Consider the following 16311-nt stretch of genomic DNA (forward strand, 5'->3'; position numbering starts at 1 on the left):
CAAGAAAAAGATATGACTACATTTTTCAAAGAAAGAGGCTATAGCAGGACCTGCATAAAGAAAGAATCTAAAACCGCAGTAGCCAGAGATAGAGAATATTTACTGTATGTGAATATTGAGAAAGAAAACACATCCAGAATTAGGTGTATTAGTCCATATGGACAACATTAGAATGAAGTCAAAACAGTATTGAACAAGTATTGGCATATTTTGACCATAGATAAAGATATAAACAATATGATTAGTGAACGACCATAGATGGTGGCAAGAAGAGCAATTTGAGAGATGTATTAGAGCATAAGAATCACGTTGTCAATAAAGTAGGAAAGGGTAGTGTGGCAAGACATTTTATAACACAATACATGGAGGTTTCCTAAAATAACTAAAATTTATTTTTGAATGATATAAATGCACATTCAAATTGTTGACTTGGGAGACAGAAAAGGGAATCTGGATAAAATTGTTACAAAAGGAAAGTAGGTGTTTTTTTTTAAATCTGAGCAGCCAAGGTCCGTAGGGACTTAACTAAGAGATACATAGATGTATTTTGTAAAGGCCATGTTTTCTTGAAGGTATAAGTTCAGTATGGTAGATTATAGGTTTTTAAGTATGTTTTTCAATGATATATAAGTAATTTGTCTTGAACGTCTGTTTGACACGGTATAAAGGTCAAGTAAGAAAACATGGCACAGTGCCCCTGAAAAAGCCCCATTTTATGGGAGACAAAACGCGGGTCGGCAGTTTGCACCAGTATCCCTGAGATCAAACAATACTGAGTGATTATTGCTTGGACTGATTTCCTTGATATGGGGTACAAATGTGTTATCTGTGCTCAAGTGAGGAAGAATTTTTGGGGAGAAAAATCCCCACATGATTCGGCAAAATAATTTAGATGAGCAAAATTGAAAGTTGAAAAATGTATTAAATTCCAGATGAGCAAAGTTATAACACATCACTTGATAGATAAGTTGGGATACAGTAGAGGCTGAGGAGAGACAAAGAGAGTTAATTGAAGACTGGCATGTGATGAAATAGATCATGAGTGATACCACACTCAGGTATTAAAGATTGAGGATCAATGATGACTAAGTGAAAGATACTGTATGTATGAAAAACAAGGGGAAATATCATTGGTAAGCATCAAGACGGCCATAATTGCACATGTGCAGAACAATAACACGTACAAAATTTCAGTAAGAGCAACAGCACTGGATCGCTCATCATCGCTCATAATCTCAAGAAGGATACGTATTATCAAATTGACCTTGACTGTATGTTTCAGTACTGTGGACTATTATTTAATTCATCATCATCATCCATCATCCATCATCCATCATCCATCATCCATCATCCATCATCCATCATCCATCATCCATCATCCATCATCCATCATCCATCATCCATCATCCATCATCCATCATCCATCATCCATCATCCATCATCCATCATCCATCATCCATCATCCATCATCCATCATCATTTTTTAAACGTGAATACAGGAATACAGGCCTCCACTTAACGGGAGTTATAAAGAAAAAATATATAACTGTGCACAAACTGTGTAATATAAGTGACTTGTGGTGTATACAATATTGTGATATTAAATAATCTTAATAGTAACCATAACAATGGCCATAAAGGGTACACCCTAAATTTGTAATATATATATAAAAAAAAAACTTTAGTTTTTAAACCTCATATGTTGAAAAAGTCTGATGCTCATCACAGTTGATGGCTCGGCACCATATAGATCACATGAAAAGAAAAAAGAGACAGCACACGACCTCTCGTAGTGTATAACTGTGTAATTATAATTACAAATAATTTGTGGTATGATATTCACGTACAGAAAAAATCAATTAGTTAGGCAGGGCATGTTTTAGGTACATGTTACCGCTTAGATATCCAAACGATCCACTCCGTGAGTAACAGCTGTCCTTCAGGCCCCCCCCCCCGCCCCCCCTTCAATCTCTGTGGACGTTCCTGTTTCAGGCAGTCCTGGGCTCCAATGCAGGCACTCGGCACACGTCACATAGGGCACATGTGTGGATATCAGGATACAAGGCGGACCAACGGAACAAACTAACCCCAAACTGCTCGCTCTGGGGTATAATCCACGATGCAAGCCACAGCTCCATGGCACTAACAGGCGATACGCTGAGGTCACTGAGTTGCGCCATAATAGGCGACCGACTCATGCTGGCTCAGCAAAGTACCGCAAGCTAACCGTATAAGCTTACAACATTATATGGGGATTACAGCAATTTGTGCCAATAAATCAATACTCCTACGCATTTCGTTGAACTAGTCAACTTCTTAATGGATAATTATTGCACTAGTGTGTAGGATATTTAAACCCCATGTCAGTTTGTGATTGGCTGTTCATGGGGTATTACTCAGCCAATCACAATTGTATGAAAGAATACACACAGATGTATACATAATTAACTTAATGTTACACGGAGTTACAATTTATTAACAAAACATCTTTAAAAATAAATACAACATCAAGAAAGTGCATAAAAACTTTTCTTTAACTAAGATGCTGAAATTAAAGAAACATAGTATTAGCAAGAAAAGGTATTTGTGCAAAATCACAAAATGACAAAGAAAGTGAGACAAGACTGATTAGAAAAAAACACAGTGATTGGAAATAGATACTAAGCCCATATTAAAAATACAAATAATAAAAACAGGTGTATATCAAAGGGTGAATAAAATAATTATTAATATTATAAAAAATATTATAAAAATATGTTATGTGGCATATAAAAACCAGATCTGTATAATTAAACAAAAAAACAACAAAAATTGGTAATAATATTTTTGCATATTTAAAATTTCTGTAAACAAATATTATCAAATAATGAATTCACCATTTAATAGAGTGACCAGATGTCTAATTCTTAATTAAGTCTTTTAGGGGCCAAAGTCTTCATCTCTCCACTTAACGGGGCATAGCAATACAGTAAGTTTGAGAACAACTACAATTAAATACAATTATTTTGTTTCACATGAGACAAAGACATAATTATTATTATTATAATGCACCAACATATTCCGTAGCACAGTACAATAGGGTTGACAGATGAAAACAATAAAATAAAAAGCATATACTTTTATTGTTACAGTGGGTAAGGAGGGCCCTGCCCCAAGGAGCTTGCATTCTAAAAGGAAGAGTACGTGGAAACATAAGGTACAAGGGGTACATTAAATGAACAGAGGCTATACATTCAGTTTACAGACATTTCATGGACAGCTAGAGATAATAAATGATAATGGGAAATGCTCAAAATTAGCAAACGGCAACAAATGGCTGACGCCTTTTATCTTCCACCTTTGGGGAGACTTGTGTGGTCTCATATCAAAAAAGTCCTGAAGTAAACTGATATCAGCTGTAAGGAAAAAGGAGAAGGTTTTGTTCTCCCTATATCATACAGATTTAAGGGTTTTAAAATTATTATTGTGATATTTGTATTGTTTATGTGGTGTGTTTATATTATACTGTATTTATAGTATAAAGTGACATGACTTGATACTATCAGACCTTTATTCTCCACTTCCCATCACACAGTAATGTTTATTTGTCCCCAATCAAAAGTCTTGTATATTACTTCAAAGTTTGCAATTTAAAAAAGCTACAATTAAAGTATACAAAGTTACATACTACATACATACACGGGGGGGGGGGGGTGAGAAGGTACACCCTCTTTGAATTCTATGGTTTTACATACTGTATCAGGACATAATAACAATCATCTGTTCCTTAGCGGGTCTTAAAATTAGGTAAATACAACCTCAGATGAACAACAACACATGACATATTACACCGTGTCATGATTTATTTAACAAAAATAAAGCCAAAATGGAGAAGCCATGTGTGAAAAACGAAGTATACCTTATGATTCAAGCTTGTAGAACCACCTTTAGCAGCAATAACTTTAAGTAATCGTTTTCTGTATAACTTTATCACTCTCACCTGTTTGTGGAGGAATTTTGGCCCACTCTTCTTTACAACGTTGCTTCAATTCATTGAGGTTTGTGGGCATATTGTATGTATGTAAAGTATGTCTTTATTTATATAGCGCCATTAATGTACATAGCGCTTCACAGTAGTAATACATGTGGTAATCAAATAAATAATAGATAATATAAATAACAGATCATGGGAATAAGTGCTTTAGACATAAAAGTAACATTTCGGAAGAGGAGTCCCTGCCCCGAGGAGCTTACAGTCTAATTGGTAGGTAGAACGTACAGAGACAGTAGGAGGGAGTTCTGGTAAGTGCGTCTGCAGGGGGCCAAGCTTTATGTATCGTGTTCAGAATATCCACATATGTTTATGCACAGCTCTCTTAAGGTCCAGCCACAGCATTTCAATCGGGTTGAGGTCTGAACCTTGACTGGGGCATTGCAACACCTTGATTATTTTCTTTTTCAGCCATTCTGTTGTAGATTTGCTGGTGTGCTTGGGATCATTGTTCTGTTGCATGACCCAATTTTGGCCAAGCTTTAGCTGTCGGACAAATGGCCTCACATTTGACTCTAGAATACTTTTGTATACAGAGGAGTTCATGGCCGACTCAATGACTGCAATGTTCCCAGGTCCTGCGGCTAAAAAACAAGCCCAAATCATCACCCCTCAACCACTGTGCTTGACAGTTGGTATGAGGTGTTTTTGCTGATATGCTGTGTTTGGTTTTCGCCAAACGTGGCCATTATGACCAAACATCTCCACTTTGGCCTTGTCTGTCCAAAGAACATTGTTCCAGAAGTCTTGTGATTTGTTCAGATGCAACTTTGCAAACCTAAACCGTGCTGCCATGTTCTTTTTAGAGAGAAGAGGCAACCCTTCCAAACAAACCATACGTGTTCAGTCTTTTTCTAATTGTACTGTCATGAACTTTAACATTTAACATACTAACTGAGGCGTGTAAAGTCTGAGATGTAACTCTTGTTTTTTTGGCAATTTCTCTGAGCATTGCACGGTCTGACCTTGAGGTGAATTTGCTGGGACATCCACTCCTGGGACGATTGGCAACTGTCTTGAATGTTTTCCTCTTTTGAATAATCTTTCTCACTGTAGAATGATGGAGTTTAAATTGTTTGGGAGTGGCCTTATAACCCTTCCCAGATTGAAGGGCAGCAACAGTTGCTTCTCTAAGATCATTGCTGATGTCTTTCCTCCATGGCATTGTGTTAACACACACCTTAATGCTCCAGACCAGAAACTGCTAAAACTTTGGCTTTTATAGAGGTGGTCACACTTACTGATGATCAATTAATCAAGGGCATTTGATTAGCAGTACCTGTCTGCTACTTAATATCTTAATTCCTATGGAAGCAGTAAGGGTGTACTTCGTTTTTCACACGTAGCTTCTCCATGTTGACTTTATTTTTGTTAAATAAATTATGACACGGTGTAATATGTCATGTGTTGTTGTTCATCCGAGGTTGTATTTACCTAATTTTAAGACCTGCTAAGGAACTGTTATTATGTCCTGATATGTAAAACCATAGAATTCAAAGAGGGTGTACTTTCTTTTTCACACCACTGTACATACACACTACAGGCCAAGTTCATCCGAACTTCGTATCACTTGCTTATCCCTTGAATTATTCTCCATGCATGTGCATGTGTAGTGCTTGTAAATTGTAACACTTTTGCAGGGTATTTATTATCACTCCATGTATAAGGTAGAAGTGTTTAAATATATATTTTATTCAATGAATCAATGCTTTCAATAAACGTTAAAACAAGGGGGTGGATGACATGGGTACAGTGACCACCTTTGGTGAAGATGTGGTGTCTGCAGAGTGTATCTAAGGGGCCCTTTATTAACGGGCCTCCTCCCCCTTTAATTTCACTGACCTAGTCAGGGGTAGGAGGTGGGGACTCTAACCTGAATAAATGGCAGAAATTGTTTTGTTTTTTTCCTGTCCTAGATTTGGGCCCATAGATCTAAGCGGAAGTCTACATTAAACTGAATTGTGGAAGCCCTGAACTATTGGATTCCAGGAATTAAACCCCCCCACTTCTCTGGTGGGTTTTGATATCATGACTCCTCAACGGTCCATCCTTAATTAGTAGTGTTCAAAGATTTCTTTTGTTTATTTATTTATGTTTGACTGTTAGAAATGAGAAAACCAAGCCTAAAACTTAAAGAAAAATATTGAAACATTTTCTCAGAGGCTCTGGAATGGTATTTTTGAAATGGTTTTGCCATTCACTTTAATCTCCTATTTGCATGGTAAATACCACCTACTGTATTTATATAATCCAATGCTTTATGGTCTTATTAGAACCCTCCTAACTACTATAGTATTGATCCAACAGTTATTTACTTTCTAACCTATCTCTTTTATTTAGATGAGATGGAATCCAGTAATGTCTGTTCTGAAGTATTCATCTAATTTTCAAGTAATTTCTGTAGAATTCAGATACATTTGAAACAATAACACCAGCTAAAAATATAAATATAAGCATTAGCATACAAATGAACAAATACACATTTATATGATAATAATCTTCTTAGTACATTAAAATATTAATGGCCAAGTCACATCTTCTGCTCCTTGGAATATTACTTAAATCACATGTCTCAGGCAGGTCTACATTTAATCATTATCTCTTACCATATAGTGCTTCCACTCTAGCCAGGGATTCTGGGAAATTACATGCAAATGAGAAGTGTCACCTGTTACTTCACGTCTCTTTAAACATGGACCCCCTATAATCATATGCCTGCAGTGTTAGATATTCTGCATCGCCTGAGTTAAAGAAGTACATAGCCAGTAAAACCTACTCGCAGACAGCTATTTCAACCTTTTGGGTCTGTTCAGTGTGAGGCTGTTCTTTGCAATGTGAAGTTGGAATAAATAAATAATGTCACACCAAAACCCCAGTGAAAGTGTCCGCCCTTAATCTTTTCCTTATGATTCCACTTTTGTCATGCGTATATTGTTAGATTTTAGGGAGAGCAGTGGTAGAATATACTCAGAAAATCTTCTAAAGTAAGATTGTTACATTTCATTTTGTGTACCTGTGGAACCTATTTTTAAATAAGAGTAACAATCTAGATATGTGGAGTTCAAACATTCAATGTTGTGCTATATCCACATGAACCTGAAACCTTCATAGTATCTTTGCTTCTTACATTGGGCATAACATGTTAATGCATTATGCACACTGCCAACAGAATGATTTGGGCCCAGACCAGGACAAATTTTTACAATGGGGTCGCCACAAATGTTGTTACAATTATATACTGTATGATCTATTTTGCCCTGTCAGGTCTCTCTGTTTTCCCCCACATGTCTTTCTCCCTTTTTCCTTTTATACCCTTTTCCCTACTCTTTCCCTGCTGTCTTTATTTCTTAGCCTTTCATGTAATTTGATGTCTCCCCTTGTATCAATTTCTTCTCCCTGCCTCAAATGTGTTTATCTTCTTTAACCATCAAGTAGAGAGGTTCATGATTTTCCTTCCTCAATGTGCTTCTCAATTTCTTTTTCCATTTATCTCTCACTCTCCATGTCTTCCTCTATTTTATTCTCCCCATGTCTCTATATTCTTCCCCCTTTATGAGTACTTCATTATTACTGTAGGTGATACCTTTTTATTTTGGCTAACAATGATATTATAAGACAAGCTTTTGAGAGTTATTTTCTCGTCCTCAGGTCAAGCAATTCTGATTTACAAAAGATTCCATGAGTTAAACACAGGTAAAATCAAGATAATCTAAGGCAGATGATATAGGAAAAGAATGGCAGAGAGAATTATCAATAACCAGACAGGGCAATAAAATGGACAGTGAGAAATAGGACCATACATCAGCAGTGTGAAGAAGTTGAGGGTGCAGGGGGGAAGACGAGGTTGAGAGGCATGAATAAACATTACAAAAAATGATGATACTGTAGTGTGTAAGAAACCCATTATCAGCATTAAGTCCTCTTGTTTTGGTGTCAAAGAGCATTATAATTTTGAATTCAAATGTTTACTTTTTTTTAGCTTTTTAAACATTCCTTTGAGGATTTAGATTTTTTAATTATTTATGGAATGATCGTCCTATGAGAAGTGGTGTCCCACTGGAGTGCAGTATCTTCCTTCTTTTTGGCTGGTCTCACAATCCTTGCTTACATTTGCTGCATTGAATCATACTGTACTGTATATACCACATTCCTGGATGTGCAGCAGAATGATCCTTTAACATTCAATGTTCTATGTTTGTGTCTGGCTGTGAATCTTGTCATATATGTTTACAAAGTTCCTCCTTTATACAATTATTCTTTTTGTCTTTATTCCTCGTGTTTATGCTTTCGTGCCCTTACATCTATTTATTTTCCCTTCATGTTTTGCTCTTTTACCTTCATGACATTTCCCCCAGCATTCCTCTCTATTTTATATTTATATCATTCTCTTGTATCTCTTTTTTCCCCTCATGTCTCTTAACATTCCTTCCTCTGATGCCTCCTTATCTCTTTCCCACTTATCTCTATTTTCTAAAATATATTTTTCTGTTATTTCCCCTTATCTCTTCCACTTTTTTCTCTTTCTTTCTATTTCACACTTTCCATTTAATGTACAGTCATGTGAAAAAGAAAGTACACCCTCTTTGATATCCATGGTTTTACATATCAGGACATAATAACAATCAGCTGTTCCTTAGCAGGTCTTAAAATTAGGTAAATACAACCTCAGATGAACAACAACACATGACATATTACACCGTGTCATGATTTATTTAACAAAAATAAAGCCAAAATGGAGAAGCTATGTGTGAAAAACTAAGTACAACCTTACTGCTTCCTTAGGAATTAAAATGCTAAATAGCAGACAGGTAAACAAATGCCCACAAACCTCAATGAACTGATGCAACGTTGTAAAGAAGAGTGGGCTAAAATTCCTCCACAACGATGTGAGAGACTGATAAAGTCATACACAAAACGATTACTTCAAGTTATTGCTGCTAAAGGTGGTTCTACAAGCTATTGAATCATAAGGTGTACTTAGTTTTTCACACATGGCTTTTCCATTTTGGCTTTATTTTTGTTAAATAAATCATGACACAGTGTAATATGTCATGTGTTGTTCATCTGAGGTTGTATTTACCTAACTTTAAGACCTGCTAAGGAACAGATGATTGTTATTATGTCCTGATATGTAAAACCATGGAATTCAAAGATGGTGTACTTTCTTTTTCACATGACTGTATGTCTTCTACTTTTCTTTGATTTAGCCATACCCTCTTTCCCTCTTTCCTTTTTCAATTTCTGTATCTCCTGCATCCTGCATGCTCTAGTTCTCATCTCTTGATCTGGCTCAGTACACCTAATGCTACATTAGGCTGGTAGGTCATTTTCCACATTGTGCTGCAATTTACAGTTCCCATAGACAGCTGTGCTTAATATCAGACACTTCCTCTTGGGTGCCATAGCAGATAGATGATGTACCGGCAGGGAGCCAGGCCCTAAACCTATCTAGCTTGAGAAAGCAGTAATGGCTGTCTCCTCCTCTAGGTTACACTGCAAACTGTACTTTTAGAGTTAGGTTAAGTGGGGGGAGAAGTAAGCAGCACTACGTCAGTACAGTAGTCTGTGCACACACACAGACTCAAACGGTATAAACGAATAATGACACTTGCTCATATATAGGTGAATATATAGAGTTTGATTTAAACACTTTGATTTTATTTTCGCCAATTTCATCAAGGTTACCTCCCTGTTCAACAAGGACTCATTTGTTTTCCTCACCCATTATTTTAAATAGAGCACAGCTCTGAATAAAGTTTGCATTTTAAAACACTCATCTTACATTGGTTATAGTACACTTCAGGAACCCACCTGAACACTAGGATCCAAGTGTCTCTCTAGTTAGTACTTTGCTGAGTGCTCTCATATAGGGGTCCGTCTTCTCCCCCCTGTTATCTATTTGATTATCCCAGATTGTAGCACCGCATTGCCTTGGCATAGAGTAGTAGAGTGGGTGCTCTTTCCTACCCTTTACCCCTTCCTATCCGATGTTGCGAACTTTTAGAGTTAGTCAAAGAAAATGTTACATTCAAAATGTCTACAGTAGGCTGGAAAGCCCACAGAACTGTACAATATAAGGAAGATACTGTGTGTTTATATAAAGTGCATCAGGGAGGGACAGTAAGCAAGGGATGGGATATTGACTTTTGTCTCACCCCCAGATAGAGATATTTTTGATAGGTTATACTAGGCATGTACTAGCTTTTCTCACGTATGTATATTGGTATTTTTATGTATTTATGTGCTTTTTCAGGGGTGCCTTTTATGGGAGGAATATATTTTGTGATTTTTTGAGATTTGTGTTTTAAATTTTGTGATTCAATATATAATGTGTGAGAGAGGTGTAGAGCTAGAAACAGGGAAAAGAGTGCAATATGGCACATTTCCAGGTTGGGGCGCTGGGGTACTCTAAATAGTTGACCGGCATTACCGTGAGGTTGCGTGTGGGCAGGGTTGTGCAAGGAAGGAGTGAATAATTTACAGTATTTCATTTCTTAAAGATATTGATATAGGGAACAGAAAAATTAGGGAGCACAGGATTAAAAAGTGGTTCAAAGTCAATATATATATATATATAAATAACAAAGGGCAGGCTGCTGAATTGTAGCCGGCCAACTTGCGTCACACAGCAGTGCACATGTGTTCCTTGACCACAGTCAATGCACTTACTGTGTGTTGCAAAGACACAGGGAATGGAATCAGAAGTACTAAAAACACTTACTGTACATGGCCGTGTGTAAGTGGCACACACGTCAATGGTTTCTTTCCTCCTCCTCACTTCTGATCCCAGTCATCTGAGTACTCTTTCTTAAGATCCTATTATGTGCCAGTACTTGGACCCTTTTGTCTTGGGGTAAGCCCCCATCGACAGTATTAGGGCCAGAGATGAGTGTTAGATCATCATAAAAAACTTTTAATAACATAAAAAAAATCAACACTCACATTTACAAAAGCTCCAATTGGGTTTTTTAATTGTTTCACGTGTAAATCTTGTAAACAAGCGTCAAAAGAGAGGGTACATTTTAGGTCCAAGACAACGGGAGAGGATTTTAAAACTGAACAATTCATAAATTGCAGGAGCACATATGTGGTGTATATGCTAGAATGCCCATGTGGACTCCAGTATGTGGGACGCAAATGGGCAATATTAGGAAGAGGGTACTAACCCACAGTGTCTCTAAACACTTCAGCATAGCCCATGATGGGAATCCCCTAGGATTAGTATATAGAGGGATAGAGGTAGTTACACTTAGCTGGTAGGGAGGTGACAGACTTAAAAAAAACTGTGCCAGCGGGAGACCTACTGGATCAACATGTTAAAGATGCTGGTTACGGATGGCCTAAACATGGACATTGATCTTGTGGCATTCAATTAAAGGGGTCTCCTGCCCAGAGTGTTCTTCTTTTGGCTTCCGATATCACCATTTGTTTAAATTATTAATTTGTGGGTTTTTTCCCCACCCTGAGATGGGGATAATATAATAGACCATTATAATCCCAATAGATCTTAATTTATAGACGATAAGGGGGATTTGTATGAGTAAGAAGTTCGAGGTTATGTTTTTATTTTAACTTTTTATTCTAACATTATACAGTATCATTCCAATACATTTGCAATGGTTAGGACAGGATGGATTGTTCTGATGTGCCAAGGCGGAGAACATGGATCTAGTAGAACAGAATATAAACATGACACCAAATGTATTTAGTATTATATTTCATATTGCATTTTCTAATGTATTTTATAATGTATTTGGAATGGGCAATGGCCATATGAGGAAATGTGTGATACGTTTCTGTGATTATGTTATGGTATGATTATAGACCTACACTGTTTTTAACAAATGTGTTTTTACCAAGTGTGGTATATACTAGGATCTTGCATGTTGAGATCAAATAAATCAGTCTAAATTAGTAAACTATGTTAACAGAAGAACAGTGATTACTATTATTATGATTATTTCAACTTGCGTGTAGCATTATTGATTATGAATTTAACTTGCAGCAAGTCGCTGACTTAGGGTAATAAGCAATACGTGGAGGGAAGGGGTTTTAAATCCTAAGCTGAAAACTGTGGAACATTATTATATTAACTATATTAGAAGTAAGTGTGGTTGAGGATAACAATGTTAACTTCACCCAGGTTTGAGGATGAAGGTATTGCTGCCCACTAATACACTCTGGACTATTCGCCTAAACAGTATAGGGGAGGAGGACTTTTTAGACTTTTGAAACTTTCTGTGAGAGAACATATTCTCCAGATTGATGGATGACATCACTGTGTGTCCATCACCTCAAATTTGGGTGTCCGCCTGCATTGAGATGAGGGCGGAAGGAAATCAAGCCCTCCGCGTGAGCACATCAAGCGGAATGGGCTAATGAGGCGTAGGACCTATTTAAATCAAGGGAACACAGTTCAGCAGTAACATTTGAGCCTGACGAAGCCGTGGTAACAGCAAAATGCGTAGCTCCGTCTATGGTCCGAAGAAGGCTACCGTAGCAGTCTGTGCTGCTTGCGTCTCAACTGCGTTCCATAGCTGTGCACCGGACACAGGAGTGGGGACGCTGTAGTGCAGAAGTCGGCACGGACTTGATGCGGTCGCCGCCTGGAACTTTTGTGAATGTGAGTTTTGATTTTTTATGTTATTAAAAGTTTTTTATGATCTAACACTCATCTTTGGCCCTAATACTGTCGGTGGGGGCTTACTCCAAGACGTAAGGGTCCAAGTACTGGCACATAATAGGATCTTAAGAAAGAGTACTCAGACGACTGAGTGAAGTGAGGCGGAGAAGGAGAGAAACCATTGACGTGTGTGCCAGTTACACACGGCCATGTAAGTGTTTTTAGTACATCTGATTCCATTCCCTGTTCTTTGCAACACACAGTAAGTGCATTGACTGTGGTCAATGAACACGTGCACTGGTGTTTAACGCAAGTGGGCCAGCTACAATTCAGCAGCCTGACCTTGGATATATATATATATATATCATGGTTTTTGAAGCAAAAAGTGGCACTGTGGCCTCATTTGCATGTCATTTCCCAGAATCCCTTGCTGCAGTGGAAGTGCTGTGTGCTGGGTGATAATGGGGAAAGGCAGGGTTGCAGACCTGCCTAAGACATGCAGATGAGCATACAGTTGTATTTACATTTATATATATATATATATATATATATATATATATATATATATATATATACAATATATATATATATATATATATATATATATATATATATATATATTGTCTTTGAACCACTCTCTAATATTGTGCTCCCCTATTTTTTATGTTCCCTATACCAATTTCCAAGGATTCTGCCTTGATCCTAGGTGGGGTTGAGCAGCCTTCAACCCTGGCATGTTTTGAACAGTGGGCCATTGGTGAAGGTAGTATCAATTATCTTGAACTTTAAATCTGCCTTAGTTTACGATTCAGCCCGAGTATTCTCTTTCTAGCTATCTTAAAGATATTGACACTGTGCAGCTCGCTGTTCCCATGGAATACTGTACTTTCTGTACTTTATACTTGCTGTTCAAAACAAGAATATGATTATGAAAATAAGAAGTATATACAGTACAATATTCCATAAACAATTTTTGAAATAAGCTCATAAACTGTATACTGTATCTCTGTATCTTGGTATCTTCAGCATGTCTGCATAATACAAAATAAAGGACAGCAATTCAGAAATTCTGCTTAGAAAAACAAAACTTGTCAAAATGTTTTCATTATTATTTCTACTTACAAAATGTATGCTGTAGCTTCTAAAAATGGTAAGCTTAGGTAAAAATAATGTAAATCTTAGTGAAAATGAATGTGTCAGATTTCTGGCACCTGAAGGCACTTTTATGGATTGAACAGTTTGTGCTACATGAATAATGAATATTAAAAACTTCACAAATTGCCATCCAATCTATAAGTGTCAATATTCGTGAAATAGGAAGATGAAGTATCTATCATAGTCAACCAATTAGGTTATGTTTCCATTATATTTTTCCAATTGCTATTTTTTTTATTAAAAGGTTTTGCCCCTTTGAGGAATACATTATACATAAAAGAAACTAGAGCTCAGGGAGCTGTTCAGCCTTTCAAAAAGGCTAAACAATTTAAAAGACTAGATATCCCATTTGTAGCAGATTTTCGGCCTCAATTAACTAAAATGATTCCAGTTCAAAGAAGAAACATATGTTTTTATATCATTAAATTTCCATATCAAGCTGAGCAGTGCAATGCAAACTTTTTGCCTGAGTTTATGAAACGTGTGAATTTCACCTTTTTTAGCTAAACGTTTGCATAGTTTAAAAAGTTTACAGTCAGTTCACCTAGGCTAAATTTATATTGCATGTTCACTTAATATCACTTACAGTAGTGCAGAAACTATAAATGGGGCATATCCATGTGTCTGAGTATTTGGGGAGGAAGTGTGGAGATACAGATATGTTTGTGCATTAGTATGAGTGCAACAAAAGATACACTGAATAGATTTCTCATGTCTATTTATTTTGACAAAGGGGAGGGAAGTGTAACTGTGGGGTGGTGGTCATTCTAGTTGTGGTGGCAACAGTAAACGTCTACAAATTAGTGGAGTGGGACCACAGAGAAAAGACTAGTATTTTACAATTCAAAAGCTGCAGCAGTTGAACTTGACCTACAGCAGCAGCCTCCTAAGATGACAATAAGTAATATAAAGGGAGGTTTGCCAAAATCTATCAAATAATTTATATCATCATTCTCCTCAGCTAAAAGTGATAGAGAGAGAGTCCAATTTACTACAGTACCCACTGATAATACAGTACATACTTCCCAAAACACAAATGTACTGTATACAACACAGAGAGATACCTGTGAACATACCTTTTTTTCTATCTCCTCTTCCTCTTTCCCCCTGTCTCTCTCCTCCTTTTCTCACCCTCTCTCTTCTATTCTCCTGGTTTTTTTTTTGTTTTTTTTTATTTATAAAGTGTTTTACCAGGAAGTAATACATTGAGAGTTACCTCTCGTTTTAAAGTATGTCCTGGGCATAGAGTTAAGACAAATAATACATGGTTACAAATACAGTTACATAAATGATCAGGGTATACATTATATACAAGACATTGCATGCACAGTTAAAGAAAATATATATTATAGGCGTATGTAACAGTTACAGATCAAATTAAAATGTGAGACAGCTTTAGTTTTGAAAGAACTTAAACTGGTGGTGGATGTGAGAGTCTCTGGTAGGTTGTTCCAGTTTTGGGGTGCACAGTAAGAGAAGGAGGAGCGGCCGGATACTTATCTTATACTCTCCTCCCTCCATCTCTCTCTACCCCTTTTTCTCCACTTTCACTCTCCTCTTTTGGCACTCTCTCCCCTCATTGTCTCCTTTATTTACCCCCTATCCCCCTATTTTGCCTTGCCCACGTCTGTCCCCCTATTTCTTCTCTCTTCTTCTCTCTGTCTCTCCCTCCTCTCCCTCCTCTCTCCCTCCTCCCTTCCTCCCTCGTCCTCTCACCCACTTCTCAACACCCTCTTAAATAAAACCTACAATATATTTCAGGACTGTGATTTTTATTTTGCAAACTTTTACTAAAGTTAGATTGTTTGAAGTACTGTACTTAAAAAAAACCCATTACATTTCACAAGGTTCACAAACTTACAATGAAAGTTCACGCATGTCTAATGTTAGGCAATCCACGAAAATACACAATTCTACTTTCAGCATATTACAAACTACATTTCATAGAATCAGTGCACCAGACTGTTGAAATTGTAACCTGTAAATTCAAGTGAAATATTTCAGGTATAGTTTGTCTTGCATTTACAGAAAATGTCACTGAATTTTTAACAACTTGCTGTAATGTATTTCAGAGCCCTAGAAAAATCTATTTAGAAAGATGGAGGTTTCACATATATCAAGCAACACCTTCATGAGCTTCTTCTACTATAATTGATTATTTGCACAGAGCCATGTATCTGTGAAGTTCAGAATACCCTGGGGAAATAATGTAAAATAGATTAGGAGATTAAATGTGAGAAAATTGTTTTTTACTGGCCACATTATTAATCTCTTTCTAAAATGAGTTTTTCATCAAGGTTTTCCATTCAGCACTCTGGCTACAGTGTCTTGATCAATAAATGAATTAATTCAAGAAAAGGGCATTCAAAGTGATGTGTAGGGAAACTTCCACTGTCTCTTATGTAATGTACACAGTTTTAAAATATAGTTTGTTTTATTTTGAAGCACAATAAAACAAGGGATGTGATTAATCTTGTGTCATAAATTTAAAAGAGCTTTTAGA

At 36.8% G+C, this 16311-nt stretch overlaps 1 protein-coding gene across 1 annotated transcript in view; it reads left to right on the forward strand.

Moving 5' to 3' along the window:
* Window positions 1-5943: 5943 nt before the first annotated feature.
* The window catches only part of MGAT4C (MGAT4 family member C), a 90726-nt gene continuing 80358 nt past the window's right edge, over window positions 5944-16311 (forward strand). Inside the window, exon 1 of the mRNA XM_075598951.1 lies at window positions 5944-6043. The gene's annotated coding sequence lies outside the window, so the exon portion shown is untranslated. The remainder of the gene's footprint in view (window positions 6044-16311) is intronic.

This window comes from Ascaphus truei, chromosome 5 (assembly GCF_040206685.1).
Source record: "Ascaphus truei isolate aAscTru1 chromosome 5, aAscTru1.hap1, whole genome shotgun sequence".
Lineage (NCBI taxonomy): Eukaryota > Metazoa > Chordata > Amphibia > Anura > Ascaphidae > Ascaphus > Ascaphus truei.